Source organism: Protopterus annectens, chromosome 1.part1 (genome assembly GCF_019279795.1).
Source record: "Protopterus annectens isolate FY-2018-M chromosome 1.part1, PAN1.0, whole genome shotgun sequence".
NCBI classification, from domain to species: domain Eukaryota; kingdom Metazoa; phylum Chordata; order Ceratodontiformes; family Protopteridae; genus Protopterus; species Protopterus annectens.
This window is the reverse complement of record NC_056726.1, coordinates 19,907,917-19,935,879: the sequence shown is the minus strand read 5'-3', so window position 1 is coordinate 19,935,879 and position 27,963 is coordinate 19,907,917. Positions and strand designations below refer to the sequence as shown.

General features: G+C 44.2%; 1 protein-coding gene across 1 annotated transcript in view; it reads left to right on the top strand.

Annotated features, from left to right (window-relative positions):
- The window catches only part of ZFR (zinc finger RNA binding protein), a 1,793,456-nt gene that overhangs the window by 1,482,274 nt on the left and 283,219 nt on the right, over window positions 1–27,963 (top strand). The window lies entirely within an intron of this gene.

Sequence of the window (27,963 nt, the reverse complement as noted above, 5' to 3'; positions counted from 1 at the left end):
CTACCTTTGAAGAGAGCACTTCTCTGCGGGCTTTCAAGGATCAGTGGTCATCTTGTGCTGTTCTTTGCTGGGCAGATATGTTTCCTGTAGGGGGGTGGGGACCTTCTGCATTAAAAAAAAATGTTTTAGGCAAGTTTTTTTTAAGATAGGAATTTGTTTTTTAAAGAACTGTAAAGAGACCTAACTGTACTTTTAAACGAGAACACACCTTTTTCCTGTCAGTTTGAAAGTTGTTTAAAGCAATTGAAAAATAGTTTTCAGTAAAAAAAAATGTGTTTAAAACACTGCCATCCCTAAAAAGTAAAACAAAGTGCGTTTTCTGTGTATAAAAAGGCACCATTTTCACTTCACCATGGAACAGAGTGACAGTTCCATGATTGGTCCTTCTTCTAGCCACAAAAAGAAAAAGTTAAGTAACAAAAAGAAAAAGTTATGCAAATGGCCTTTGCTACCACAAGCAGGCTAGCAACTTGCCTCAATCGCAGGTGGACCACTCTGCTATGGCCATATTTCCTCAGACTACTTGCCTCTGGTGTAACACCTGCAACCTGTATGGACCAGAGGTTAGCCTTAGCCTGTATGGCTGTTGAGGTCTCGTCAGTGGGCAAGGGAGTGCCACTTTTATCACTCCTAAGAGAGGGAATGGGGAAAGCTTCCCTGCTTGGTTGGAACGTTGTGGCCTTCCCTAGGGAAACTCCTGCTGCCATTAATAACACTGTTGGCCCAAGTTTTTTCTTTTGAAAAGAAACAGAAAAATAAACATGCATATACACCACCTCAAATTTCCTTAGACAAGGGTAATATACTAGGTCTGTATAAGGATTTAATTAATTCTGTTGATCCTTCTTTATAAAGTGGTCTAGGAAAAGAACGAGGGATATATTTTTCTTCATGAAAAGATTCAATAGTCTGAATTTAGACAGGGTGGTTAAGGGAGAGAGTGATGTAATGGGATCCTATCTCACCTACATTCATGACAGGTGGGTTCGGAGCCGATCCATCGGCTCCGACTCGGCAACTTATACACTAGCACGAAGTCTCTCATTGGCTGGGCTACTCCCTATCCCAGGATGCACTACACCTGCTTCCCCTGATCTCGTTTGCCGCTTTACAAGCTGGACGTGGTCTCGACTTGGCTGGAGCTAAGTGGTTCTTTTTACCTTTATTGGTCCTTGACCTTGGGGTTTTTGTCATATATTAACCAAACAGCTGTTTTAACAGCTATTCTTTATACTATTTGTGACTTTTGAGTGCTTGAGTGTCTTCTGGTACTTAATTTTTTCAGTCGGGCAAGGCCCGTTTAAGTTAGAGGGCCTTTGCCCTACCCTTGTGTACTATTTAATTTTAATTTCCCTTGTGGTTAATTGTTTTTCGGCCAAGCCCGCTTAAATTAGACGCTTTTCGGCCGTTGGACTTGTTTTGTCTGTTTGTTTGTGAGGTAAATTTTTCCTAAGTGCTCGCGCCAGTGTGTCTCGCGCTTTCAGTTGGCGCTTTTTTGTTATAGTGCTTACTTTTGTGGTAAAGTCATACTTGTTGTAGGGCCTGTACTATGTCTAAAGAACAAAAGTCAGGTTTTAAAAAATGCACTCGGTGCAGTTATAAAATGTCCATAACAGACAGCCATTCAATCTGTGTTTATTGTTTGGGGCCGAAACATCTGCAAGAGACTTGTAGCGTATGTCATGCTTTTTCTGCTAGAGTTCTTCAAGAATGTAAGAACAAGCTGATATTGAAAGGGCTTATCAAACCTTCTTTTGAGGAAGCCTTAAATCCTCCTGTTGCTTCCAAAGAAAAGATCGTCGGCACCGACAAGTCCATCGGAGCCGACTTCTAAAAAGACAAAATTGACCTCTTCTTCCTCGGCTCCACTGACTTCGGGGCCGAGGGTCGAGGTCTGCTCGATACCTCCTACTTCGCTCCATTGCCTTCGAGCCGCAAGTTGGAGTATCGAGAGGTGAATCACCTCCATCGGTTCCAATGGCTCGGAGCCGTGGAAGTGTGCAGCTCAGACTCTTCCCCTCGGCTCAAGAAGGCTCCTTCGGTGCCGATGGTGGTCCATGATGTGGTGGAGTCGGCGCCGATAGTTTTGGAGCCGTATCGAGCCGGTCCCCTTCTCTCGGAGCCGAGAAGAAAGTCTTCTCGAGTGTCTACCTCCTCTAAATCCTCGAGACTGTCAGATTCGGACCTGGATAGGGTTTTACAGAGGCTATTCCAGTCTCCAGTGTTTACTAAATGGTCTCGGCTCCAGCACAGTTTGCTTCGAGCCGATCCCTCCAACACATTTGATTCCTCCTCCAACCTCTTCGGAGCCGCTGGAGCCGGTGGTGGTGGAGCAATGTGGAGCCATACGGTTGGAGCAGAGACCCCTTACAGGCCTCTCGACCGACTGTGCTTCCTACCCTGTTCTCCGGTTCAGGGTTTGGTACTGCGACCTCTTCAGCCGGGCCCGAGGGGAATACTTTGGGATTGGGTGCTTCGTGCCTAGTCTTCCTCTCGAGCATCGGCTGCTGGAATTCTAGTGCCATCGTGGCCTCTAGACCAGTGACCTCTTTGGATTCTGGAGGTCCGCCTTTGAGGCCATGAGGAGCGCGCTGGCCATGCCTTGCCGGTTCAACAAGTTTCTACCTCACCGCCCCTAGATTTGGAGACTGGTGCCTCTGTTGTGTCACAGCCCCGCAGCGGGGCCCCAGGGCCTGAGGATACCCCCATCAGGTTCCTTCTTCCTGGTGGTCCGTCCGAAACTGCTTCGGACTTAACCCCCACGGAAGAAATTGTGTAAGAGGAAACACGAGACTCCCAAGATGAGTCTATTACATCGATACTGACCTCGATGACGCAGAAGGGTCCCCAAATCATCTTCGATGATATCTCCTTCTCAGATATCTTGGAGATTCTGAGACAGAGAGGTGACTGGCAAGCCAAAACCCCTTCAGCTGAGGAGTCAGGCTTCCTCAAGGCCTTTGGGGCCCAGCCTTCCGCCTCCTGGGTGTCTCCACCCTTCGATGAACTCCTTGATTTGGTTTCTCGAAGGGTGTGGGAACACCCTGATTCTGTGGAACCTGTGCCTGCGAGGCCCAATAAATTTTTGTCAGCTCCCCCCCAGAAGGAGTTTCTCACAAAGGGTGTGCCTGTAGATGCTTTGGTGGTGGCTTCTGCCACACAGCAGGACGTGGCAGAGGCTTCGACGTCTATTCATTCTCCTAATAAGGACTCTAGGAGTATGGATAGGTACGGAAGCGCACCCTGTCCTCAGCGGCCTTTACCTTACGGTCGCTGAACTACTTGTGTCATTTTACGAGGCTCCAAAGAGATCTTCTCAAAGAGCTAAATGACTCTCTTGTTGGTAATCTACCTGAGGCGCTGGCCCCGACTGTTGGCGCACAGATGACTACCCTTTTTTCTATCATTAACTCGTCCATGAGGCTCATTTCGTATGCGGCCGAAGGGGCGAGTAGAGCAGCGGGAACAGGCGTTGCCCTCAGGAGGCAAGCCTGGTTACGCTTGTGTTCGTTCACGGAGGCCTTCAAGTCTTCCTTCGCCGACGCCCCCTTTGATGGGTCATCTTTGTTTGGACCCAAGGTGAAGGACACACTTACTCGGTGCGAGCAGGAGGGCAAGACTTTGACTGCCGTTTGGGCCCGTTTTTCCACTTCTTCCAGGCCTTATCCCAAGGCTGGGAGAGGAGGGAAAATGTGGTTTAAAAAATCCCAAAAGTCTTTCTCTACTCCACCCAGTGATTCCCCCTCCAGAGGCAGGGGGGGGGGGTTTTGGAAGACGCCGCCCCAGAGGTGGCAGAGGCCCCCGTAACTCTGGAGACCGCGATTCCTTTCGTGGTTCTTCATACAACCAGCGTCCCTGAGTTGTTGCCCGACTGTGTAACTCCGAGCCAGTCGGGGTCGCCGGGCGGCGCACCCACAAGCTTGGGAATCCATAACAAGCGATCGTGGGTGCTTCGATCATTACCGGAGGATATATCATACCCTTCAACAAACCCCCTTTCTTTAAGGGAAATCCCGGACGCATCACCCAGTCATGGATCAGGCAGCATTAGAGGTTTCAAAGCTGCTAGAAAAAAGAGCCATCCAGCCTGTCCCCATCGACCAGATCGGATCAGGAACTTACTCAAAGTTATTTTTGGTACCAAAAAAGACGGGGGACTTCAGGCCCATTTTGGACCTCAGTTCATTGAATCGCTTCAGAAGAAGTCCAAATTCAATGGTCACTCTTCAATCTATTCTTCCTTTGCTGGAAAAAAATGCATGGATGTGCTCCATAGATCTCCAGGACGCTTACTATCACATTCCCATAGCTCAAGAGTCCAGGAAACATTTACGCTTCCTCCTCGGAGCCAGTCATTTTCAATTCCGAGCACTGCCCTTTGGTCTCACCACAGCCCCCAGGGTGTTCACCAAATGTCTGGCAGTGGTAACTGCTCACCTGAGAAGTCTGGGATTCCAGGTGTTTCCTTATCTAGACGACTGGCTCCTTACTGCCACCTCCGAGCATCTACTACTCCAAGCGCTCAGAGCCACGTTCACCTTGGGCCGTTTCTTGGGGATCACGTTCAATTTGCAAAAATCTGTACTACAGCCATCTCAGCGTATTACTTTCATAGGCGCAGACTTAGACACAAAAGAATGCGCTACTATTTACCGCAGCAAGAATTCAGGTCTTACAAGATCAAGTCAAATCCTGTCTCCCCTACAAAGAGCCCCGCCCATCGGATCCTACAACTGTTGGGCTCGATGGCGCCGACCATACTCTTGGTTCCCTTGGCCAGACTTCACATGCTAATTTTACAATGGCTACTGTCGGTTCAATGGTCCTATCAGGAACTTCCCTTGAACCACTTAATCATAATCACGGAAAGTTGCCGCCGAGATCTTCATTGGTGGCTTCTCCAATCAAATCTCGACCAGGGGACCCTTTATACCTCAACGCCCCATTGCCACTGTGACTACGGACGCCTCCCAGGTAGGGTGGGGGGGGTCATTACCTGGACAGGTCGGTCCAAGGCACATGGCAGATCCAGGATACGCATTTGCATATCAATGTCCTGGAGATGAGAGCGGTACTATTGGTACTCCAAGCTCTCCATCACGCCTCCCACAGGGCCCGATTACTGTCCTATCCGACAACATGTCGGTGGTGTGGTACATAAACAAGCAAGGTGGAACCAGGTCTTACCCACTATGCAGAGAAGCCATGAGACTTTGGCACTGGGCGGTAGCTACCAACCGCTTAATGGCAACGCACATACCGGGAAGTCCAATGTGATTGCGGACAGATTAAGCAGGACCATTCTTTTACCCCACGAGTGGTCCCTCAAACAGAGTATAGCTGCGAAAATCTTCGACAGATGGGGTCTTCCTTCCTGCGACCTGTTTGCCAGCCCTCACAATGCGAAATGCAGAGAGTTCTTCACACTGTTTCCTTCTCAGGGACAGATTCCCAGGGACGCCTGACTCACATTTGGCCCCCCGGTCTTCTACGCCTTCCTCCGCTCCTCCTACCGAGGGTGATACAGAAGGCTATTTACTTGGAGAGCGAGATGATTTTGATTGCCCCGCACTGGCCTCGCCAAGTTTGGTTTCCTTCCTACAGAGGCATGCGATAGAAGGTCCATGGTTTCTGGAACCAGTGCCAGACCTGTTGACTCACCAGTCAGGACGGCGCCATCCGCCTCTCAGGTCCTTGAAGTTGGCAGCATGGTTACTCCACTTCCATCCTTAGTCCGAGACAATGCTCTTTCGCCGGACGTGGTCCACATACTGTCTTCTTCTCATAAACCTTCCACCATCAAACTTTATTCCAGTAAATGGAAAAGGTTTGCCTTCTGGGCTCATGAACGGGGTATAGATCCTCTCACTGCACCAGTATCGGAGGTTCTGAATTTTCTGGCCTCCCTTTTTCAGTCGGGCTCTTCAGTTTCTACCATTAAGGTTCAATTAGCAGCGATCTCTAATTTTCATGCTTTTTTTGAACCTTCATTGATGTCTCACAAACTTTGTAAGGCTTTCCTTAAAGGGGCTTGGCTCCTTAGGCCTCCTTTATCTCAGCCTGTTCCCCTTGGGATTTGAATATGGTTCTTGCTGCCCTAACTGCCCGTCCTTTCGAACCAGCTGCTACTTGTGATTCAAAATTTCTGTCTTGGAAAACGGCCTTTTTAGTAGCCATAACATCTGCTAGGCGAGTTTCAGAACTTCAAGCTCTTTGTTCTGATCCTCCCTATTTGATTTTTCACAAGCATAGAGTTTCATTGAAATTAAACCCTGCATTTATACCAAAGGTGGCCTCCTCTTTCTGTATGCAACAAACTATAGAACTCCCTGTCTTTTCCCAGAATTCTCCAATAACGCAGAATATACTTTGCATCAATTGACGCATAGACAACTACGCTTTTATTTGAATAGAACCGCCAAACGCTGAAATCAAATCAGTTGTTTGTTTCTTTTGCAGCGAACAAATTGGGTCAACCAGTAACAAAAGCCTCCATATCTAAATGGATTAAAGATTGTATCATTTTATTTATTCACAGGCTAATAAAGACCTTCCCTTTCCAGTCAAGGCTCATTCTACCAGGGCAATGGCTACTTCGTAGCTTTTCACTCCAAGTTATCAATAGATGATATTTGTGCTGCGGCAACCTGGACTTCTCCGCACACTTTTATTTCTCATTACAAATTGGATGTGGTTTCTCGAGGCAGAGCTTCCTTTGGTTCCACAGTTCTCAGGAGTGTGTTCCAATGAGCCACCCGGGATGTAGGTGCTAGGACGCTGTCCCATCTGTCATGAATGTAGGCGAGATAGATCCCATTACATCTTTTAGTTATGTACTTACCATAACTTCTGATGTATGGGATCCATCTCGCCACATTCATAAGTACCCACCCTCCTTCCCCTTCCATTTGGATTTAGAGGAGCTGTAGTCACTTTTTCTTGGCTCTTTCTTGAAGAACTTTAGTTGGTTATAGTGACTAATAGTGTTTTCTGTGTTTACATGGGTGTATGAAAGCGAACAAACAAGATCTGGGGAAGCAGGTGTAGTGCATCCTGGGATAGGGAGTAGCCCAGCCAATGAGAGACTTCGTGCTAGTGTATAAGTTGCCGAGTCGGAGCCGATGGATCGGCTCCGAACCCATCTGTCATGAATGTAGGCGAGATGGATCCCATACATCCGAAGTTATGGTAAGTACATAACTAAAAGTTTTCTTAGTTTTCTAATTCAGGGACAGAGGAGAGCTCATTTTCTGATTATCCCTTGGGGTAGGGTCTTTTTCTTTGAGACGAATGTGCCAGTCTTTTCAGTGGGGGAGAATAGAGGTTTCACATTCCCTCAGAAAATACTATGAGCTGTTGCAGAAGGACTTTCCATAACCTTTCTCTTTTGTTCATTTTCTGTCATCTTTGTGGGATGTGTTTCACTGTCTACAATTTTCCTGATAGTCAGCCTGTTGTTCCTAAAAAGCCAGATAGAATGTATAATGCTTGTCAAGGTGGGTTTTTTTTTTAATTTTTATACACGCTCCTCAAACCTGACCCATCAGTTAATCATACTGCTGCTAAACATCAGGCTTATGTGTTAATTATGACTAATTCTGAATGTATGATGAATGTTTTGTCTTCAGATTCTTCTTGTGAGGAAAAATCTGCTTTAAATAATTTAGTTCCTGTCATTTTGCAAGTCACAATTATTGTTTAGTGTGTGTATGAGTCCGTTGATATTTCTTCCAGGTCGTTGGCCAAGTTGGCCACTAGTACTGCTTTGAGGTGGTTTTCCTGGCTGCATTCTCAGAACTTCTGAGATGATGGTGTGAAAAACAAGAGTTTAAATTCTCTTGTGGATAGAGATTGCCTTTTTTGATAACCTCTGCAGCATTGTAACCAGTGTGATGAAAGGGGGTAACATGATATAAAACATCTTACGATTTTTCAGTCCTCCTTTTCCAAACTTTCTAAGGGATTCTCTAACCCCTCATGTAATTTTGGCAAAAAAACCCCCAAAATAAACAGTCTTGACAAAAGGCAGGTAAACGTATGTTTAAGAAGAAATGGAAGGGGGGTTCCAAAAAGAATTCAGGAACCCCTAAAACTATGTATGGTCCAACAAGTCAGAATGACTGTTTTAGGGACCTTGTCACCTCTCCCACCCTGGGCATTAGCTTTTCCCTTCCTGAAAATCTGAATCTCCACTTTTCTCTTTGACAAAAGGTAGTCGCAGACAAATGGGTTCTGAAGATTCAACTGTCAAGGTTACGGATGTCAATGGGAGGAAATCCCTCCTTTCCAGGGGCATTTCCTTCATCCACCTGACCCGACTCCATTATTTCCCTTGTCCTTCAACACATGTTGTTCCAGGGAATGATAAAACTAGTTCCTCCTTCCCAGGTTGGGAAAGATTTTTATTCAAGGATGTTTCAGTGCCAAAGAAAGAATATGCTTGGAGACCAGTTCTGGATCTTTCTTTCTTAAACCTGTTTGTTATAGTGCCCAAGTTCAAAATGCTGTCACTTCAAAACCAGTTACCTCCTCTTCCTCATTTAAGTTTCCTGGTAATACTAGATTTAAACTATGCTTATCACATTTCTGTTCATCCAAGTTTCAAGTGTTTAAGGTTTTGTGTGTGTGGATCTCATTATCAGAAGCCTTGACTTGAGTCATTGTTGCAGTATTCTTGACAGATGGTTTGAAGCTCACTGACATCCCAGGGTACCGAAGCTTTTCCTTCCTGGTATGTATGTCTGGAAAATTACCTCGGTTCGTCGGCATAAGGGTGTAAATCAGATGTACGTGTGAGATCCTCAGGGTATCTTGCCACCAGCCTGAATGCAGGTTGTTGCACCCGATGGTCTGTGATCATTTGGTTGCTCAGTAACATAGCGTCACTTGTGGGATCAGATAGGTGCACTATTGGAGATCCTTCCTTTCTAAACTTTTCACTGTTGATATGTTCCTTTAGTACACTGCCAGGACATGCTTTTTGAACTCTGTGGTCTCCTGTACAAGCTCCCCATTCTCTGTCTGAAGCATCTATAAACAGGACTTGATTGTCTGTGGCTGGAGTAAATGGAAGACCTTTGTTGAGAATAACCTTGTTACTCTACCAAAGGAGTTTCTACTTGTTGCAAGGAAGAAGAGGAATGCAGTGTCTAGAGAGTGAATATGTTGGAACCACACTGATTTCAGATACCATTGTATTTTCCTCGTGTAGTCTGGTGAGAGGCAACATAGGATGGTGGCAGCCATGAGTCCCAGGGCCCTGAGAGGATCATTGTTTGGCCAGACAAGCCTTCCCATTCTGCTAGATTCCAAGAGAGTATTCAAAGCCTTTTTTGACTCCTTTATACAGAATTGTTTCTAGTTTGCCAGCTAGACACCCGAGTTCAAAGAGTTTTCTTATACAGGAAAAAAAAAATAGATGTATATCTAGATCTATTTCTAAGGTTTTCCACTCCTGCTTTGTTCACTGTGAAGGGAATACCTTAGGAGTTTGGGTCTCCTGGCACCTTTGATTCTCATGATTCCCCTTGACTAGACTGCATGTGAGAAAAATACAGTTTTATGTGAAGTCTGTTTGGTTCCAGCACCAACACCCTTTGTCTTTTCATATTCCAGTGCAGGGGTTTGTCAGAAGAAGAAAAGTTTTGTGGAGATGGCAAATATCCCAAACTCCAGGTCTCCCTTTCCTCCCTGCTCCAAAGCAGTCAGTCACCGCGGAAGCCTGGGACTTTGCTTGGGGAGCAGTTTCATCAGGGATAAAAGTGCAAGATGTGTAGTACACCAAGGACAGATGCAAGCACATAAATGTGAAGAAGAAGCTTGCCCTAATCAAGGTACTCGACTCTCTGAATTATCCTTTGGTCCCCAAGACCTTTTCAAGTGGTACAGGCAAATACCACTGTCATGTAGTACAGCAACAAGCATGAGAGAGCCAGGTTATACCTCCTTTGCAGAGTAACCACGATAGCTAGCGGTATAGCTTCACAGCATATTCTCACTCTGCAGGCATCCTGAATTCCATTTGAGAAAAAATGTATGGCAAGTTGAGCAAGACAAGGGCAGACTGTGACTAATGGAAGCTAGGTCAGGGGTCTTCAAGTAGACCTGTTTGCCTCCACTTTGAACAATCAGCTGTAAGACTGTGCTCTAGGACTCCTTGCAAAAAGTACTTGAAGATAGATGCCTTTCCCTTTATTTGGGAAGGAATGTTCCTGTTTTCTTTTCCAACCTTTTCAGATACCTAGATACCCAGGGTCCTTCTGAAGATTCAGAAGGAATTCCCCAAGATCATTGTAGTGACTCCATTCTGGCCCAGGCAACAGTGGTTCTCCCCTTCTTTTGGAAGTGGCCAAGGGCACTTGCCACAAGTTTCCTCACAGAATGGAACTACTTGTACAAGATCAGGGGGGTTGATACACCCTGACCCCAGTCTACTTCAACTGACTGCCTAGATAATAGGGTCTTAATTCCCTTTAAGCACTTGTTGGCTGAGGAATTGGAGCAGGTAATAATGGAGGCCAGAAATATTCCTACTAGAAAGTCGTATATCAGAAATGGAAAAGGTTTTCTAGTTGGTGCCTTAAACATTACCAGCACCCATTCAGAGCTAGAGTTTCCCTGGTTTTACAGTACTTGTGTGAATTGCTATCCTGTATCCTTTCTTACTCCTCTATCATAGTCTGTTTATCAGCCATTTTGGAGTGTCTCCCCATGGATCCTTCTCTTTCAGTATGTTCTCATTATAAAATGTATTTGAAAGGGTTTTGCAAAAGAGACCTCGAGAAAAGCAGTGGCCCCTTCCTAAGATCTAAATTTTGGGGTGGAGACGCTAATACTTCATTTGAACCAGCTGATCTGGTTGACTTGAGGTTCTTAACATGGAAAACTGTTTTACTGATTGCTCTGACCTCTGGAAGAAGAGTATCTGAGTTGCAATCTCTTATGGTTAGTCAGTTTCATCTCATTTTCCACTGAGACAGGGTTTCTTTGAGAACTAATTTTCTTTTATGCCTAAAGTGTTATCTTAGATTACTTCAAGCCAAAATATCTGTTTCATCATTTTTTTCTGAACCTAAAAATCAGGGAGAAAATATAGTCCATACCTTAGATTGACGGAACTAAATCCTTCAGGTCTTTGGATTAATTGTTCATTTTTTGTGAAGGTAAGAAGGGCCAGGCTGTGTCCAAGTCAGACTATTTCCAAATGGTTGTCTAAGGCTGTTACTCTTGTTATATTCACCATAACAGAACTGTTCTGGGCAGGGTCAAGGCTTACTCTGCCATAGCCCTGGCTTCATTTATGGCCTTTTGGAAAGGGTTGTATTCTAGACTTATTCTGGACGCAGCAGTTTAGTACTCAATATGTGCATTTACAAGGCATTGCAAGCTTGATTCATTCTCTAGGTCTAGATCAGGGCTTGCTAGGAGCATTCCCCAGGGGCACCTGACTCTTCCTGTTCCACTTTCCAAATGTAGTAAGCCTTGGAGTTCCCTGATGAAATGTCTGCAGTCGAAATGCCGAGTGCCAGAAGCCGAAAAAGAAGACTGAAAACACAGGAGAAGAGCAAATTTTGAAAATCTTTGCTCTTCTTAAAACTACTTTTTGCAGAGTGGGCAACCCCTGCATGTGTGGGGTTTGGGGGTGCACCCCCCCCAACTTATGTATACCAACTCCTAGGTCACCATACCTTGAAGAAAAGAGAATATCCTGAGAAATAGCATCTCAGACTTAGTTTGTTTAAGAACATTCTTTCAGCCATTCAGTTTTCATATTTACATTTCAAGTAGTTATCAAGCTAAGGTAATTTACCCATATAACTAAGGCTACTGCAGTAGCAATGAGTGTGATGAACATAGTACAGTTGTGTACATAAATGTACCATACCAGTAGATGTTAGTGTCCAGTCCATTTACTGTACATCTTTGGAATGTGGGAGGAAACCAGAGCACCCAGAGAAAACCCATGTGAACACAGAGATGACATGCAGATTCGGCACAAAAGACAACCTAGCCAAGAGTCAAACCAGGGAACTTCTTGCTGTGAGGTGATAACGCTATCCACTGTGCTGCTATGAAAATATTTGTAATCTGCTTATCTGTGAAAGTAAAGATTACTATGAAAATGATGTGATAGTAACAGAGGTAAAAGTGCAAGGTGTGTAGTACACCAAGGACAGATGCACGCACCTACATGTGAAAAAGAAGCTTGCCCTGATCAAGGTACTTGACTCTCTGAATTATCTTTGGTTCTCGAGAACTTTTCAAGTTGTGCAGACAATACCACTGTCATGTAATACATCAGCAAGCATGGCATGTTGATGGCACTGATGGTCAGCAGCAAAGGTTAAGTAGAGGTGATGAAAATGATGCTGAAGATTACTGATAATCCATTCAGTGTACAACAAACATGTAATCACATCTTCATTGCATGTTTGTTCTCATTGCATTTTCCTTGTCTTAATCACTTTTGTCTTCATTGCATCTTCCTCATTGCCATCTTCAACAAAGATAATTAAGATGATGCATCTTCATCACCTTCATCATCATTTTCATTGACGTGGTTTTCAACTGAATTCATTGAACTACATATCATTCTAGACAGGCTTAATTATTCTTTGATTGCTTATGATAGATCACTTTGTCTCTCATGATGACCATGTAAGACTCCTCAATGTTCTAATTGATCTCCCTGTTGCAACTCTTTTATTTTGTTTGATTGCAACTACCCTTCAGTAACTGAAACATCTGTACAGTGCCTCCATAGCAGGATAACTGCAGGTATTTAGCTGCATTATTATTGAGGTGCTGTGTGACTACTGCTGAAGTCTGACTGCATTTGATTTTGTATTGGATTTATTCATTTAAGGTTTGGATACATCCATTATTTATTTTCTCTTGTATTACAGTTTTCTTTATTTAAAATTTTGTTTTACCTCCGACTTTTTTCTTCTTGGAGTTTTAAATGTTTGGCTAGTGTGGCTTTTGAGCTGCCTGCCCCTACTTGTAAATTTGACTTTGGATGCTCCTACTTGTCTCACCTCATCTGCTTATTCTACTTGGCACTATGTGATCAACTAGGGAGGCTCTTTCCTTTGTCTGTTAAAGCTTGGGTTATCTTCTGTTTCATGCTATTCAACTCACTTAGTATACACTGCGCATTTCAAGGTGTTAAGCCTTTTTTCCTGTCTTTTTGTATAAAATCTGTAAGATCTGGGAGTAGGCTACCAATCACTGGTGAGGCTAGGGACTGCTTCTCGGGAATCAGCTTGGGATTATTGCTTCCATTTTGCTCCTGTTGAGAGAAGGTGCAGAGGAAAAGTATTTCCTAACATTCCTAGAGATTACCAATCACTGGAAAACCTGAGAATTTCTTCTTAGGAGACAGACTGGGATTAATGCTACTTGCCTGGTGCTCCTAGTGTGAGAATGAAAACAATTGGTTCCTGCGGGTTTCTGATAGTGTGTGTATGGAACTTCTGAGTAGTCTGGTTGCAGTCATACCTCTCAACTGTCCAGACATTCGCAGAATGTGCAGATTTTTGCCTTATATTTTTGGCATATGCCTCGTAAAATTTGTGATTTTTCTGGCAAATCACTGGGATTATCTAAGGAATGAAGTTGGGAGGGTGGCCTAATGGTTAAGGTGTTTGCCTTGCAAGCACAAGGTGCAGGGTTTGAGTCTCACAAGGGATAATTGGCTAGGCTTAAAATGGCTCCCAAGGGCAGTTAGCTTAGTACTAACCTATGAACCTATAAGTAATTACATACATTTGAGTTTCAGACTTCAAATCCTTCAGAAAATATATGTTAACACAAGCCCTATTACTCAGGCAACTTTCTAAGTTTGTAAGAGCAGTAGTTAAAATCTCTCACTATTTTTTGGGCCTTTGTTCCGCCATTTTGTCAGGCTTTGTCCAAATTTCTTGCACTAAGAGGTTGAGAGGTATGGGTGCAGTTTTGTTGTGAACCTTTTCAGAGCCTTTGTGTAACTTTCTGTTGCATCCGACTGCTGTAGGGTTCTATCCAGGGTATCTACTTAGGGAAGACAGTAGCAAGTGTATTATCTGGGTTAGTATTACTTATCAAGAAGCAAAGTGCACTTTAAATCATTTTAGAATGCTTTTGTCTTGCCCACTGTACTTAAACTGTTGAATCCTGCATTCCTGCCTATTTTCAATGTTTGCTGTTTAAGTTATTGTGGAAGTTGATTATTTCCTGTACTTTTCAGCTTTGATTACTGTTTAAGTTGATTATTTACTGCACTTCCAGGCTCTCTTTGTGATTTAAAGTTAGAAGGATGTGGTCTGTACTCCAGTAGCAGTTGAGAGAAGTCTAGTCTTATGTGCTGAAAGTCATTGAGGAAACCTTAGAGTGAGCTTATTGTGATTGGCCTAAAGGCTGTTTTGCTCGTCTTTGAGCATGCATAAAGGTGTCATGTTTTCTCAAGGATTGGCATCACGCAAAGGCAGTTAGCAGTGCACTGTATTGATGCAGGAATTTAATTTTTCCCTATAAAACTACCCCTGAAATTTCATCAGTACATAGTTGCACAAAGTGCAACTAGTTTGCTCACTGTCCCACGAGTTTAGGCTTGGATTGGTCTTGACTGTAGTCTGTACTTTTAAAGCTATCCAGCTGTAAATGTCTCTATTATACCTTTATAGATCACATAACAAGGATCTGTGACTAAGAATATGCACTTTCCTACTATCTGCCAGTTTGGTGGATATACGCACCCTTAGGCAGTGTAGCAATTGTCTCATGTTTACTGACAACCACTTAATTCTTAAATTGCTACAGTATATGAGAAATGTAGTTACCCAGTCTCACTGGAGGTAAAGCCATTACATACAAGCACTTATAATACCAAACAGGTTGGCAAAAACACACACTCCACCCACCACATATATGGACCAGACTCATAGACCTTCATATGCTGAAGCTCTTAATGTAATCTTCTGAAAAGCCCTCCCAGATATTGCACCTACACCAAGTATCCATAGCAATATCAAAAGCATTTAACCAAAACAGCCATCACAACACATGCAACCATATCTTATGGTGTCTTAATTTCTAAGCCCGTAAGGCAAACCACTACACAACCCAATGTTTTGGTCATGGGAGATTCCATTGTGAAACACCAGGTGTCCCACTCAACCAGGCTAAGTAAGAAGAAAGATAGATAGTTGCCTATCGGGGTTAAGATCACCCAGAGCCACAAGTGTCAGTATGAGTCAGTCATAGTTCGTTTGGGTGTAAACAGCCTGAAGCATACCTCCCTGGACTATATGAAGAGAGATGTAATGGAACTACAGGATTTCAGAGATTTACTTATAAAACCTTAAAAAGTAGGCTGTTTCCTGCAAAGCTCCTTGGGTTGGAATACATATGAAGGCTACTTCCAGCCTTCCATGGCATCCTCAGGTTCATCTTTGGTCTCCAATGTCCCAGCAAGAAAAAAGATATAAAACAAAAGGCAAAAAGGGGCAAAGTTAATGTAGCTCCAGCATTTGATGTCCTGTCACACCTCAAGAATGTTAGCTCCAGTGAGGTGCTTTTGCAGCTCCTGAACCATATTTATCAGACTTCCAAGGCCACTAATAGAACCCCTTTGGCATCCACCACACCAAAGGAAAGAGGAATGCCCTGCTGAACTGAAGACTGATCAGGTTTTTAAGTGCATGTCCTTTCATTAGTGCCTGTGTCTGAAATGTGTTCATTTCTTAAAAGGGAATGGGCAGTCCACTGCCTTGATAATAGAGAGCTTAAAAGCTGTGCAGTGGAAGTCTGAGAACCTCATCCACCTGCCCAGACTTCCAAGAGGGATGTCCCAGTTAAACAGACCCAGAAAGAGAGAGAGAGAGAGAGAGAGATCACCTGCCCCATGCTCCCTGCAGATGTCTGGAACACAGACTTTGTGTGCACTTCTCACTATCCCTTCCCCAAGCTGTCCTCATGGAATTTCTTTTACTGAGGGCTTCCTTCAAGCTTTACAAAAGCTATAACCAAGTACTGGTTCCTCTCTGTATTCCCCTCTAGTGAATGGAAGAGGGAGGCTTCTCCTGAGAAAATACATGACTCTATTGACACTGAAGAGGTAGAATTGGATTACTCAGCCCAAGTTTCCTTCCCTTTAGAGTATGATAGTGACACAGATTACACCATTTCCTCTGCTTTGCCCACAGAGGAAATCTCATTTGGGGATATTCTTTGTACTGTGAAAATGTTGATGTCCTCCTTTCACTGTTGCAGTATTCAGCGCTAAAGGGGGATCCCTTGCATAGGGCAGGCCGACATCTGGCTTGTATACCAAAGCCTTAGATTGTTATAGGGATGCTGTACATCACATGTATGCTTCCTGCTCATGGAGTCGGGCATGAAGGTGATGTACAGACATCCGTACCTCAGATGTGAAGAGCTCCAGAAGGAACAACAAAGAGAAAAATGTGTATCCAGAAAGGAAAAAGGGGGAAAAGAATAGGGGGAGGAGGGAGAGAGCGAATACTACAACAGTGAAGAGAAGGACATCTACTGTTATGGAAAGATTTTATACAGCTGTACTATGTCCTTCCATATCACTGTTGCAGTATTCATCACTAAAGGGAGAGTACAAAAGCTCAAAAGTAAAGTTGGGAGGAGGAAGGCTCAGAAGAACCCTCCAGAAAACCATGCAGGATAGCTCTGGCAAAGCCAGCCCTTGCCCTGGAAACAACATCCAATTTGTAATTCTTACTGAAGATATGGACAGAGGGCCAAGTAGCAGGCTGTGGGATGGAATTGGCATCCAAGCCTTTGGAAAAAGCACCAGAGGAAGCTACAGCCCTGGTAAAGTGAACCCTCACAGAAGCATATGGCTTTTTTCATGAAAGGAATAACAAAAAGAAATGGCCTTAGAGATCCATGAAGAAGTGGCTTGCTTAGAAACAGTCAAACCAAGAGATCTAGGATGAAAAGTAACAGAACGTTGTTCAGACTTGCAAATGGCCTTCGTCTTATCCAGATTATACTGGAGTTGTCTATGCATATCCAATGTGTGAAGAACCTTCTCTCTGGCAGACTGCGGATAAAGGAAAAAAGTGGGCAAATTTAATAGACTGATTAAGAAACAATTCATTAACAACCTTGGACATAAAAGAAGGATTGGCATGAAGACGCACCCTGTCACTATGAAAAATTAAAAAAGGAGGAACAGCCGTAGGGGCCTGAAGCTCAGACATACTTTGAACTGAAGTACCGTGTTGGCCCGAAAATAAGCCGTACCCTTAAAATTCGGGAATTCAAGAGAAAAAAAGAAAAAAGACAATAAACATAATTACAATACTGTACACTTTTATTTTCTTGTAAAGCACAGTATCTATCAATATTAACTTCAGTACTAGCATACAGTAGAGTAAGCAGTACCAAACACATTTTCATTGCCTTATTCACTGTCATCACTGTTGTCATTACTGACTTCACTAGCAATATTCGTTTCATCATTCTCATTGTTTTCTTCACTCTCCTCCCATAATGCATAGTCCTCGCTGCCATCCAGCGCATTCGACATGCAACATTTTTCGAACCCCTTAATGATGGACTTTGATAATGTTATGGACCATGAAGCGCGAATCCACTCGCACCGAAGGGTGACTGATGGCTTCTTCATCTTGCCAGATGGTGTGAGGGCATGATCCCCTTGCAGAAGCCAATCTGAATACTGTTTTCGGAAGTGGTCTTTGAATTGCTTGTTCACGACAACATCAAGCACCTGTAGTTTTGAAGTCATGCCGCCGGGTATTGCAACAAGGTTAGTCTTTTGTAGAGCAAGTTTTTTCTTCACTTCAGGAGTTAGATGTCCCTTAAAAACATCCAAAACAAGCATGGCTGTCTTACTGAGCAGTGCTTCAGGCCTGCGATTCCAAACAGTAGACAGCCAGTCAAGCATCAGTTCCTTTGTCATCCAGCCATTTTCTTGTCAACAAATCACTAAGCCCTTAGGAAAGTTTTTTGGGGCAAAGTTTTGTGCTTGAGAATGACATAGGGTAGTAACTGCCACCATCGGCCGTGACAGCTAACATCACCGTTAATTCTAAGATGTTCTTAGTGTTTCATTGTTGCAGTCATCACATTTGGGTTATCCCTGCCAGGGTAGCCCTCGGCCAGCCCGAATACCAGAGGCTTAATATTTCTGCTTTGGCTGCTGTCGCTTCAGGACTGACATCAGGTCATCAGTAATATAAAGTAAGGCGGTCGACGCCATTACATCAGTCTTTCTTGCCGAGGAACCCGAAGCAGAAGCAGTTCGCACGAGTGCCGGTCGGCTGCTACCCGAGTTTCATCTTCCGAATTGAAGCTGAAGTCTTCTAAAGGAGACTCAGAGAATTCTTAGACCTTCCACAGCACAGATCCCTGGCCATTCCCCCTGTCCTGGATGTTGTGGATGATGTTTTCATGGAATCTAGTTTGACTACTGACAACCCTCCCTCCTGCTTCCAGCAAACCTGACAGGTATTAAGAGTCCCTGACTCGCACAATTTTCTTTTCAAATATCCTACTGCTGACCCTGAGGTTATTTCTCAAGGACCTAAAGGAATTAAAGCAACTTCTGCTAAGAATCCCACCCCCTCAGATAGGGATTCCAGAGCACTAGACAGGGTAAAAAAGTATACACCTCTGCTACTCCTGCTATCAGAGCACTAAATTGTCAGTTCCATATGTTAAAATTTCAGCAACAATCCATGGAACTCCTCAAAAAAATATCATCCTTTCCTGCTTGTGCAAAAAATAGAGTTACAAGAGTTGATGCTTTCTGCAAGCCAAGTAAAGCACACCTTACGCTGTGGTTTTGACACCCTAGAAGCTTCTTGCAGGGCAGCAGTCACCGGTTCTGTCCTTAGAAGGCATCCTTGGCTTAAGGAACAACCCTTGTCAGACCATGTCAAATCTAAATTATTGGATGCACCCTTGCACAAAGACAACTTATTTGATACCAAGGCAGAGGAGGTCTTATTAAATATGGAAGAAAAAGCTAAATCTATGCAGACAGTTAAGGATTTCCTACAGGTCCAGCCACCCAAGTTCAGTAGGCATTGCTCCTCCAAACACTGGTCCTTTCCTGCCCCCCTCCAGGTCAGTTCAGCCCAGACCCTGGGGAAGCAGACCTCCCAGACAGCAGCCACAGGGAATGCATAGATCAAAGCAGTGGAGTTCCTCCCCTTCAAAACCAGGGAGTGCAAAACCACCCACTCATGGTAAGAACTCACAATGACTCTCCTCCACCACCCCTCCCGCTGCCTACCTGCACTTGTCCCTAGGAGGAAAACTCTCCTTCCATGCAAGCACCTGGGCCACTATTACCAATGACCACTGGGTCCTCAACATAGTGTCCCAGGGGTACATCATTTCTTTCCACACTCTACCAACCTCAAAAGGGTTCCCAGATCATTTTCCAAACCAGTGGGCAGAGGCAAAAAAGCAAGTCCTTTCCCTGCTCTCCATGAGGGCAATAGAGCATGTTCATGCAGAACAGATATGCCAAGGTTTCTACTCCAAACTTTTTCTGACACCCAGAAAAGAGGGCACCTGGTACCCTAGCCTCGATCTATCCATTCTTAACACCTTGGTGATACCAAAATTCAAAATGCTCACCCTCCAGCAACTACTTCCTATGCTCTCCAAGAATGCTTGGCTAGCCACCCTAGACCTAAAAAAAGAGGCCTACCTCCACATTCCTATCAGGGAATCATGCAGGAAATATCTGTGTTTCAGGGCAGGATTGCTGCACTTTCAGTTCTCTGCGCTTCCCTTTGGCTTATCTACTGCTCCCAGAATTTTCAGAAAATGTCTGGCTCCCACCATTGCCTTTTGCAGGCAAAGAAATATACAAATTTACCCATACTTGGACGACTGCTTAATTCAGGCAGACAGTCAGGAAAAGCTGCTCAAGCACCTGGCCTTTGGAAAATCCTTACTGACCTCCCTAGGGTACACTGTCAACAAAAAGAAATGCAAACTAGTACCCACCCAAATGATTATATTCCAGGGTGCAAGCCTGGACACAGCATCCCAGATGACATTCCTTACACCAGAAAAGCAAACTTACCTGACAGCCTACTTCACTCAACTAGCCACCAGACCCCAGTTTTCCGGAAGGAAAATCCTGCAAGGTCTGGTGTTCATGGCATCTTGCATTCTACTCATTCCATATGCCAGACTGCATATGAGGAAACTTCAGTGGTACCTAAACAGCCTTTGGTGTCAACACTCAGGATGTGGAAACTCTTATATCAATGATACCTTGCCTAAGGAAAGATTTTCTTTGGTGGGCAGCAGCATTCTCCATCAACAAGGGACTACCTTTCTCATCACCCCCTGCTGCCCAGAACCTCACCAAGGATGCATCAGACTATGCCTGCAGTGCACACCTGGATGGCAGGTGCATACAGGGCCAATAGAGCCCACAGCAAATTCATCTGCACATCAACCAAAAGGAAGTGTTAGCTGTCCAGCATGTACTGACAGCTTTCAGGCCCCTTCTCTCCTCAGGGGCTCTCCTGATCAAAACAGACAACACCACTGTAATGTGGTATATCAACAAGCATGGAGGGACTCACTCCTACCCTCTATGCAGGCTGGCCATGACCCTTTGGCACAAAGCCTCAGCCATGCAACTACACCTGTTAGCACAATTCCTGCCATGCTCTCTAAATTCCCTGGCAGTCAACTTAAGCAGAAATCTTCTGGACCCACACAAGTGGCAGCTAGACCGAAGAACCTTCACCCTTATAACTTAGAAATAGGGCACCCCGAAGGTTGACCTCTTTGCTTCCCACTCTAACCATCAGCTCAGCAAGTTCTGCACCAGGAAGCCTCACTGCAGGACCTGGAAAGTGGATGCCCTATCCTTCCCCTGGGTCAACCTCTCGGTCTATACATTTCCCCCACTACCTCTCATTACCAGGGTACTGCTCAAAATAAGGGAGGAAAAACCAAGGACAATTCTGATTGCTCCAGACTGGCCTCACCAGCACTGGTACCCACTGCCACCATGGCAACTCCCTCAGATCCCAACCCTCTTGACCCAGAGGGAAGGAGAATCCATGCATCCCCAATTGCAGACCCTCAGTTTGGCAGTCTGGCTTATTCCCTGACCACTGGTCAATCTGCCAATCTCAATAAACAAGTTCTAAGTGTTATACGTGAGGCTAGACGCTCTAGCACTAGAAAGTCTTATGCTGACAAATGGAAAAGGTTCTGCACCTGGATTCAGGCTAAGGGAGCCGATATGGCACAGCCCTCTCTACCTCTCATCCTGGATTACCTAGCTGACCTGCTACACAGTGGTCTCTCCTTTTCCTCTCTTAAAAATTCATGTTTCTCCTGTCTCTGCTCATTTCAACACTGAACTCCCAGTTTTCTCACACCCTGTGATCAAACAGTTTCTAAGAGGGCCTAGCAACTTGAGGTCACCCAGAAGAGCACCTACCCCAGCTTGGGACCTAAACTTTGTGTTGAAAAAGCTCACCCCGCTCCCCTTTGAACAAGCATCTTCAGCAGAGTTAGTTTCTCTCCTGGAAGATAGCCGTGCTTCTGGCCATCACTTCAGTCAAAAGAGTATCCAAGCTACAAGCACTCATGGCTGTAGAGCCGTTCATTATCTTCCATGCTGACAAGGTGTCCCTCAGGACTAAACCCATCCTTCATGCCCAAAGTGGTGTCCATTGTGGCTCTCAACCAATTCATTCATTTGTCCACCTTTTTCCATAACCCACAAAACAAGGGGTTAAAGGATCCTGCGTTCTGTAGATATGCACAGACAGGTCAGATTCTATCTACACAGGACAAAATCATTCAGAAAGAATGATCAATTGCTAGTCAGCTTTGCTGCAGGGGCAGAAGGCAAAGCCATATCCAAACAAACCATTTCCAAATGGATAGCAGACTGCATCCATTTCTGTTACAAGCAACACGAGAAACCATCCCCTAAGAGGATCAGGACTCTGCTCTACCAGAGCAGCCTCCACCTCTGCAGCTTTCCTCAGAGGAGTCCCACCAGGGACATTCTGGAGGCTGCCACATGGACATCTGTTCACACCTTCACCAAGCATTACCACCTGCCTGTCTTCTCCAAATCTAGGGCAGGAGTTGCCACTGCGGTCTTGCAGGGCATCCTAGCCAGCCCCTAGTCTCCTTGACTGCCTCCACCCTTTTCCTCAGCCCTTTTCCTCAGGTTTGGGAATCAACCCAAATGTGATGACTGCAACAGTGAAACAAGAAGAACATAGTACAGTTGTGTACACTTAGCATAAATGTAGATGCCCGAGTGTATTCACTGTTGCAGTCCTGGTTTCTCTCTCTCCATCCCCCTTTTCTTCTCTCTCCTTACAAGGAACATTTTGGTATTCACTTTCTACTGGTGAGGTTCGTCCACCATATCCTGGCTCCCACTTGGGGGCTCCTGACAGGGCAAGAAAAACTGATGTAATGGCGTCGGCCTCCTTACTTTATACTGCTGATGACCTGACATCAGTCCTGAAGTGACAGCAGCCGACACAGAAATACTAAGCCTCTAGTATTTGGGCCGGCCGAGGGCAACCCTGGCAGGGATAACCCAAATGTGATGACTGCAACAGTGAATACACTCGAACATCTACATTTATGGTACGTGTACACAACTGTACTTTTTTCATTCCCGGTTCCTCTTAATGTGATACTTTTCACCCCTTCTTATCTACTGTTGTGTTGCTCGGCATGTAAAAAAAACTGGTGTCTCACCAGCATTACCAATGTCACAAAAATGGTAGAATTGACGTTGCTGCATTTGGATGATTAACTGCTGAAAGTTAATCAGTTTTTTCGTGAAAGTCTGCAGGCACTCTCTTTGCTAGTGTAGTGCTTTGTTGGAGAGCAATGCCACGTCTGCACATAAACCAATGGCATAATACTTGCACAGAATTATTTTTGTGGTATGTTCAAGATCTTTGCGATTTCAAAAGCCTTCAGTTGAATTATTTCTCATGAGATAGACATCCCATCTTTTCTCTTATCTTGCACGAAGGAAAGAACTCTAGCTTCAAGTTCATGATATGTACCACATTTTTGGTCCCCTGAAAATTTTTTTGTTAAGATTGCTTTTTGCCATATTCGTTCTGAAGCAACCCGGTGTTGCACATTAGATTTGTCCACTGCATATTTTCTTCCTGTCTTTTTGTTTGCAATTTTAGCATAACGAATAACTGCAAGTTTAAAATTTGCATCGTATGTGCACTAAATTCCTAGGCTTGATGATGCTTTTTGCTCTAACTGATCACTCATATTGGAAAAAACACAGTCATACAACATGATGAAATGTAAAAGCTGAGGTAGCAAAATTAAGCTGCAAAATAACTTTTCGCAGTTGAAATTTGAATAAAAAGGTGCGGCATATTTTCGGGCCAATACGGTAAGTGCTAAAAGAGTAGTCTTCCATGAACAATGTTGCAAGGAGGCTGAAGCAGAGTTAATTTTTCAAGAGCAAAATTAAGGTCTCAGGAAGGAGGAAAAGGCTTATTAGGAGGTTGAATATGAAGGACACCTTTAAGAAATTGTTTGACTTCAAACCTAGAGGCCAAAGGAGGAGTCAAAGGCAGACAAGCAGAAATTGCTGAAAGGTGAGCTTTAACTGAAGAATAAGCCAACCCAGCATGGAGCAATTCCTACAAATAAGAAAGACCAGGGGAACTTCCACAGAAAATGGATCCTGGCTGCAAGCAAGACATCAGACAGAAAGTCTCATCCATTTGGACAAGTAAGATTTCCTGGTAGTAGGTTTCCTGGCCTCCTGCAGGATCTGGAGCGTGTCCTCAGAAAAAGGTGCCTAAAAGGGATCAGAACCCTATCACCCACAGTGTCATTTGAAGAGTGGACAAGTGTGGCTGGATGAGAGACACTTGCTTTGTGTGAGTACGTCCACCATTTGAAGTAACTTGTAGTGATTGCCCTTGGCTGGAGGGAACCAATGCTGTCTGAACCAAACGTAAGTCACTAACAAGATTTTGGGAGAGTCCTGTTCTGTTCTGAACAGGACCCTCAGTTTGAGTGGAAGGAGAGGGAAGGCATTAAGAAATACCCCCTCCCAAGAAAAAGAGCGGGTGTCCGCCTTCTATGTCAGAGGACTGGGAACTGTGGTGCAGAAGACAGGAAGTTGTCTGTTCAGAGGGGAGGCAAAAAGATCTACATAAGGAGTATCCCACTGGTGTACAGTTCAGAAAAAGATCTCTCTGAAGCATCCACTCATGAGTCTGTGATACGGACTTGCTCAGTCTGCTACTATGTTCTGTTGAGTAGAAACTGCCTGAAGAGTGACCTGACACTGGACAGCTAGATCCCAAACCTGAAGAGCTAGTCTACATAAGAGGTAAGACCATTTCTCACCCCTTGCTTGTTGATATATCATATTACTGTAGCACTGTCTGTAAAGAGCTTGAGAGGACCTGGGAGAAACAGACAATGGAAGACCTGAAGAGAAAGGAGTGCTCTCATCTCCTTGAGATTGATATGGTCTGCCCTCTGAACTGACCAGAGGCACTGAACCTTCAGAGAGCTGAAGGAAGCTCCCCCACCCCACATCTGAGGCATCTGAAAACAGTTCCTGAGAAGGGAGTGGTGGTTGAAAAGAAAGCCCCAGGTTGAGTGACCGCTGGTGAATCCACACCAAAGCTGTAGCTTAAGTCTTGGAAAGAGAGGAACTAGAAAATCCAGAGGATGAGAAGAATGTTGAAGCCAAACTGATTTCGGGAACCACTGAAGCTTCCTCATATGGAATCTGACTCAAGGAAGCATAGGGGTAGTGGAAGCCATTTAACCTAGGGCCCAGATACTCCCTGGTTGAGACTGAGATCAGAGGGGGAAGGGACTGAAAATAAGCAATTAAGAGTCAGAGCTTTGGAAAGTGGCAGGGATGTCAGCCTAGGGATGGGTCTGTAGCCTGTAGCCTAGAAAAACAAGATCCTGAGAATGAGTGAGGAAGGATTTTTTGAAATTCACAGTACATCTCAAGACGTTGCAGGAGGCAAATAGTATAATGAAGGTGCTGGAGCAGGATCCATGGAGGGGAAGCTTGAATAAGCAGGTAATCTAGGTAGGGAAAAAAATGAATTCTTCTAGTCCTGCAAGAGGAAATAACAGGAGCTAGGCATTATGGGAAGACCCTTGGAGCAGTAGAAAGGCCAAAGGGTAAAGCAGAGAACTGAAAATGCAAGAAAGAAGCAGAGAAACGCAAAAACTTCCTGAAAAGGTGATGAATAGGGACATGGAGATGGGCGTCAGTGAGATCCAGATAGACTAGAAAAGCCTGAGGAAGAAGAGGAGGAAACCAGGTCTGAAGAGAGCAGTTGAAAGGACTGAACTTTCACAAAGGTGCTGAGCTGTGAATGATCCAGGATGGCTCTCCAGGTGGCTTCTTTTCTGTGGACCAAAAACATCCTTGAATAGAGCCCCTTTCCCCCTTGGAGGAGCAGATACTGCTTGGGTAGTGCCCTCAGACAACAGACTCTGGAGCACATCAGGAAAAAAGGGCAGCTGTTCCTGTGAAGGTTGAGGAATGCCCAGAAAAGGAGGGAGGGAGGGAGGGATTTCCACACCATAAAATACCCCTGTCGAATGATGGACAGAACCCAAGAAACCAAAGTGATCATTAACTAGCTTTGATGGGACTTGGAAAGATTAAGAGAGAAAGCAACCTACTTGGAACAGCAGGAAAAAGAAAGTCAGACAGAACCTGGTTTGTCCTAGAAAAGGAGGCTTCTGAGTAGGAGGCGTCCAAGTAGAATTAGTAGGAGGAGCCCTCCTAGAATCCTTTTTACTCTTGGAAGGAGGGCGAGACCGTCTATGGGCAAAGGCAGGTTTAGAAGTATAATTTGTCTGAAATTTAGAAATAGGGGAGAGAAAAATGTGCATCTCATGTCCTGCATGGTCTTACCCTTCTCTTGAAGTGACTTAAAAAGCTCAGCAGCTGCAGAACCAAAGATATTTTTATTGTCAAGAGGAGCAGCCATCAATTTAGTTTTAATATCATCAGCCAGGGCTGAATGCAAAACCAGGAATAGCTTCTCAAGCCAGAGCCAAAAGCAGCAGCCCTAGAAGAGGCATCAACTGCACCTGAGAAGACCACCCCGATAAAGAAAGGGCCAAAGCTTCCCCTTCAGAGTCTGGAAGGTCTGAAATAACGTGAAAAGCCTGAGAAAGAAGAGATAAAACATATATGGTCATATGGGTGTGATAATTCACAACCTGAAAGCATGCCCGTCAGCCTGGAAACATCAAAAATCTGGACAAAGGCCCATGAAAAATGGGTACAAATCTGTATGCAGATTAACATAAAATTTGCATGCATAATTATTTAACCCCTCTCACTCCAAATGGAATTGTGGGATACCAACTTTCAAATGCAAACTGAAGAACAGAGAACCAAAATGTGTCCCCAGAGTCCCCCTGCAGTTATTCCAATGTCCCATTACTTGGCTGTTTTGCCCCATTTACCATAAACACTGTAATGTACATACTGCTTTACTTCTGCAATGATTATTTGGATTTCATTTAAAAATTTATTTTACATTTTATAGCACAAACACTAATGTACGACTGATGAACAAAGCAAGAGTGTCTTACAATGAAAATAGACTTAGCATTAACATTTTTCTGCCCTTGAAACTCACATTCATTGAAACAGCATTGAAACACACATTCAGAGAAAGTGCATCTGGCAAGTGGGGATAAAGGTTACCTCTTTCCAAGTCATAGGCCCCTTGCACACAAAACATGCATGTGTTCGTTCATGCACCTTCCAGACTGCATTAAATTATATTCCTTGTATAATACAGCACAATTGTTAGACCACGTTTTAAATTTGTTTTGAACATTTTTCCAGTAAGCAATGAAACAAAATGCATGAACCAATAATGACAAAACTGCCCAGTTCAGAACATTTCCATCGTAAAAGTGTACTCAAGCTTTTACAATCCACCAGTATCAGTAAATATGCACAATCTCTGCAAAAGTAAAAGTTATCTGCTGCCCTTGAAGAATAAATTGTCTAGGTTACATTACAAAAATGATACGCTAATAATATTTCAATAGGGAATGGATGGCAAACTGATAACAGGCTCATGGTTACTAGGTATCTGTGCCAAAGGAGGACATTCTCAGGACTACAGCATCCACCCCATTTTAAAAGTACAACTAAGTACAGTAGCAGCAGTCTATCTACATATTGTGGGGGAGGGTGTATATCATAAGTCCGAACGCACAAATGTCTGAACAGCGAAACTTCGAACTGGGAAGTTCAAAGTCTAAAAATAACGAAGCCGCGGAACATTGAATTCTTTCCCAGGAAAAGCATTAGGTGGGCCGTTTCTGTGGCTTTGCTGTTTCCTCCACTGTGGTGCGATCTTGGAGTTGGTATATTTAAGTAGGTGAGTGTGGGGGGCACAGCCCCCCACATTAGTAACAGTATGTAGTGTTTGTGTGTTTCCGCGTTTCATACAGGAACAGCGATTTGTTTTCCCTGGAGAGAAAATCGCTGTTCTGAGATTTCGGTGTTTTCAGTTTTCAAACTTTTGGGTTCGATATTTACGTAGTCGAACTTTTGACAGTTTGACTATGTGATATAGACCCTGTGGGGGAATAGAACCCACAGCCTTCTATAGCAAAAGCAAGTAATATTACCTGTTGTGCTACTGTCAATGCAAGTAGATTTTCCATAAGTAGCACTAAACTTCTCTTTCCCCTGAAGAACTGTGCAGCACAAGAAATCAGGAAAAAGCCAAAATTTACTGGGGGGGGGGACAAAGGCCCAAAACCAGGGACACATTTTAAACATTGCTTATATAATCTTAGAAAGTTGCTACAATAAAATGTCGTGTTGCCATGTGTTTCCTGAAAGATAGGAAGACTGAAACTTAAATGACTATCAATATTTAGTGAATTGGGTTCTCACTGATTTTCTAG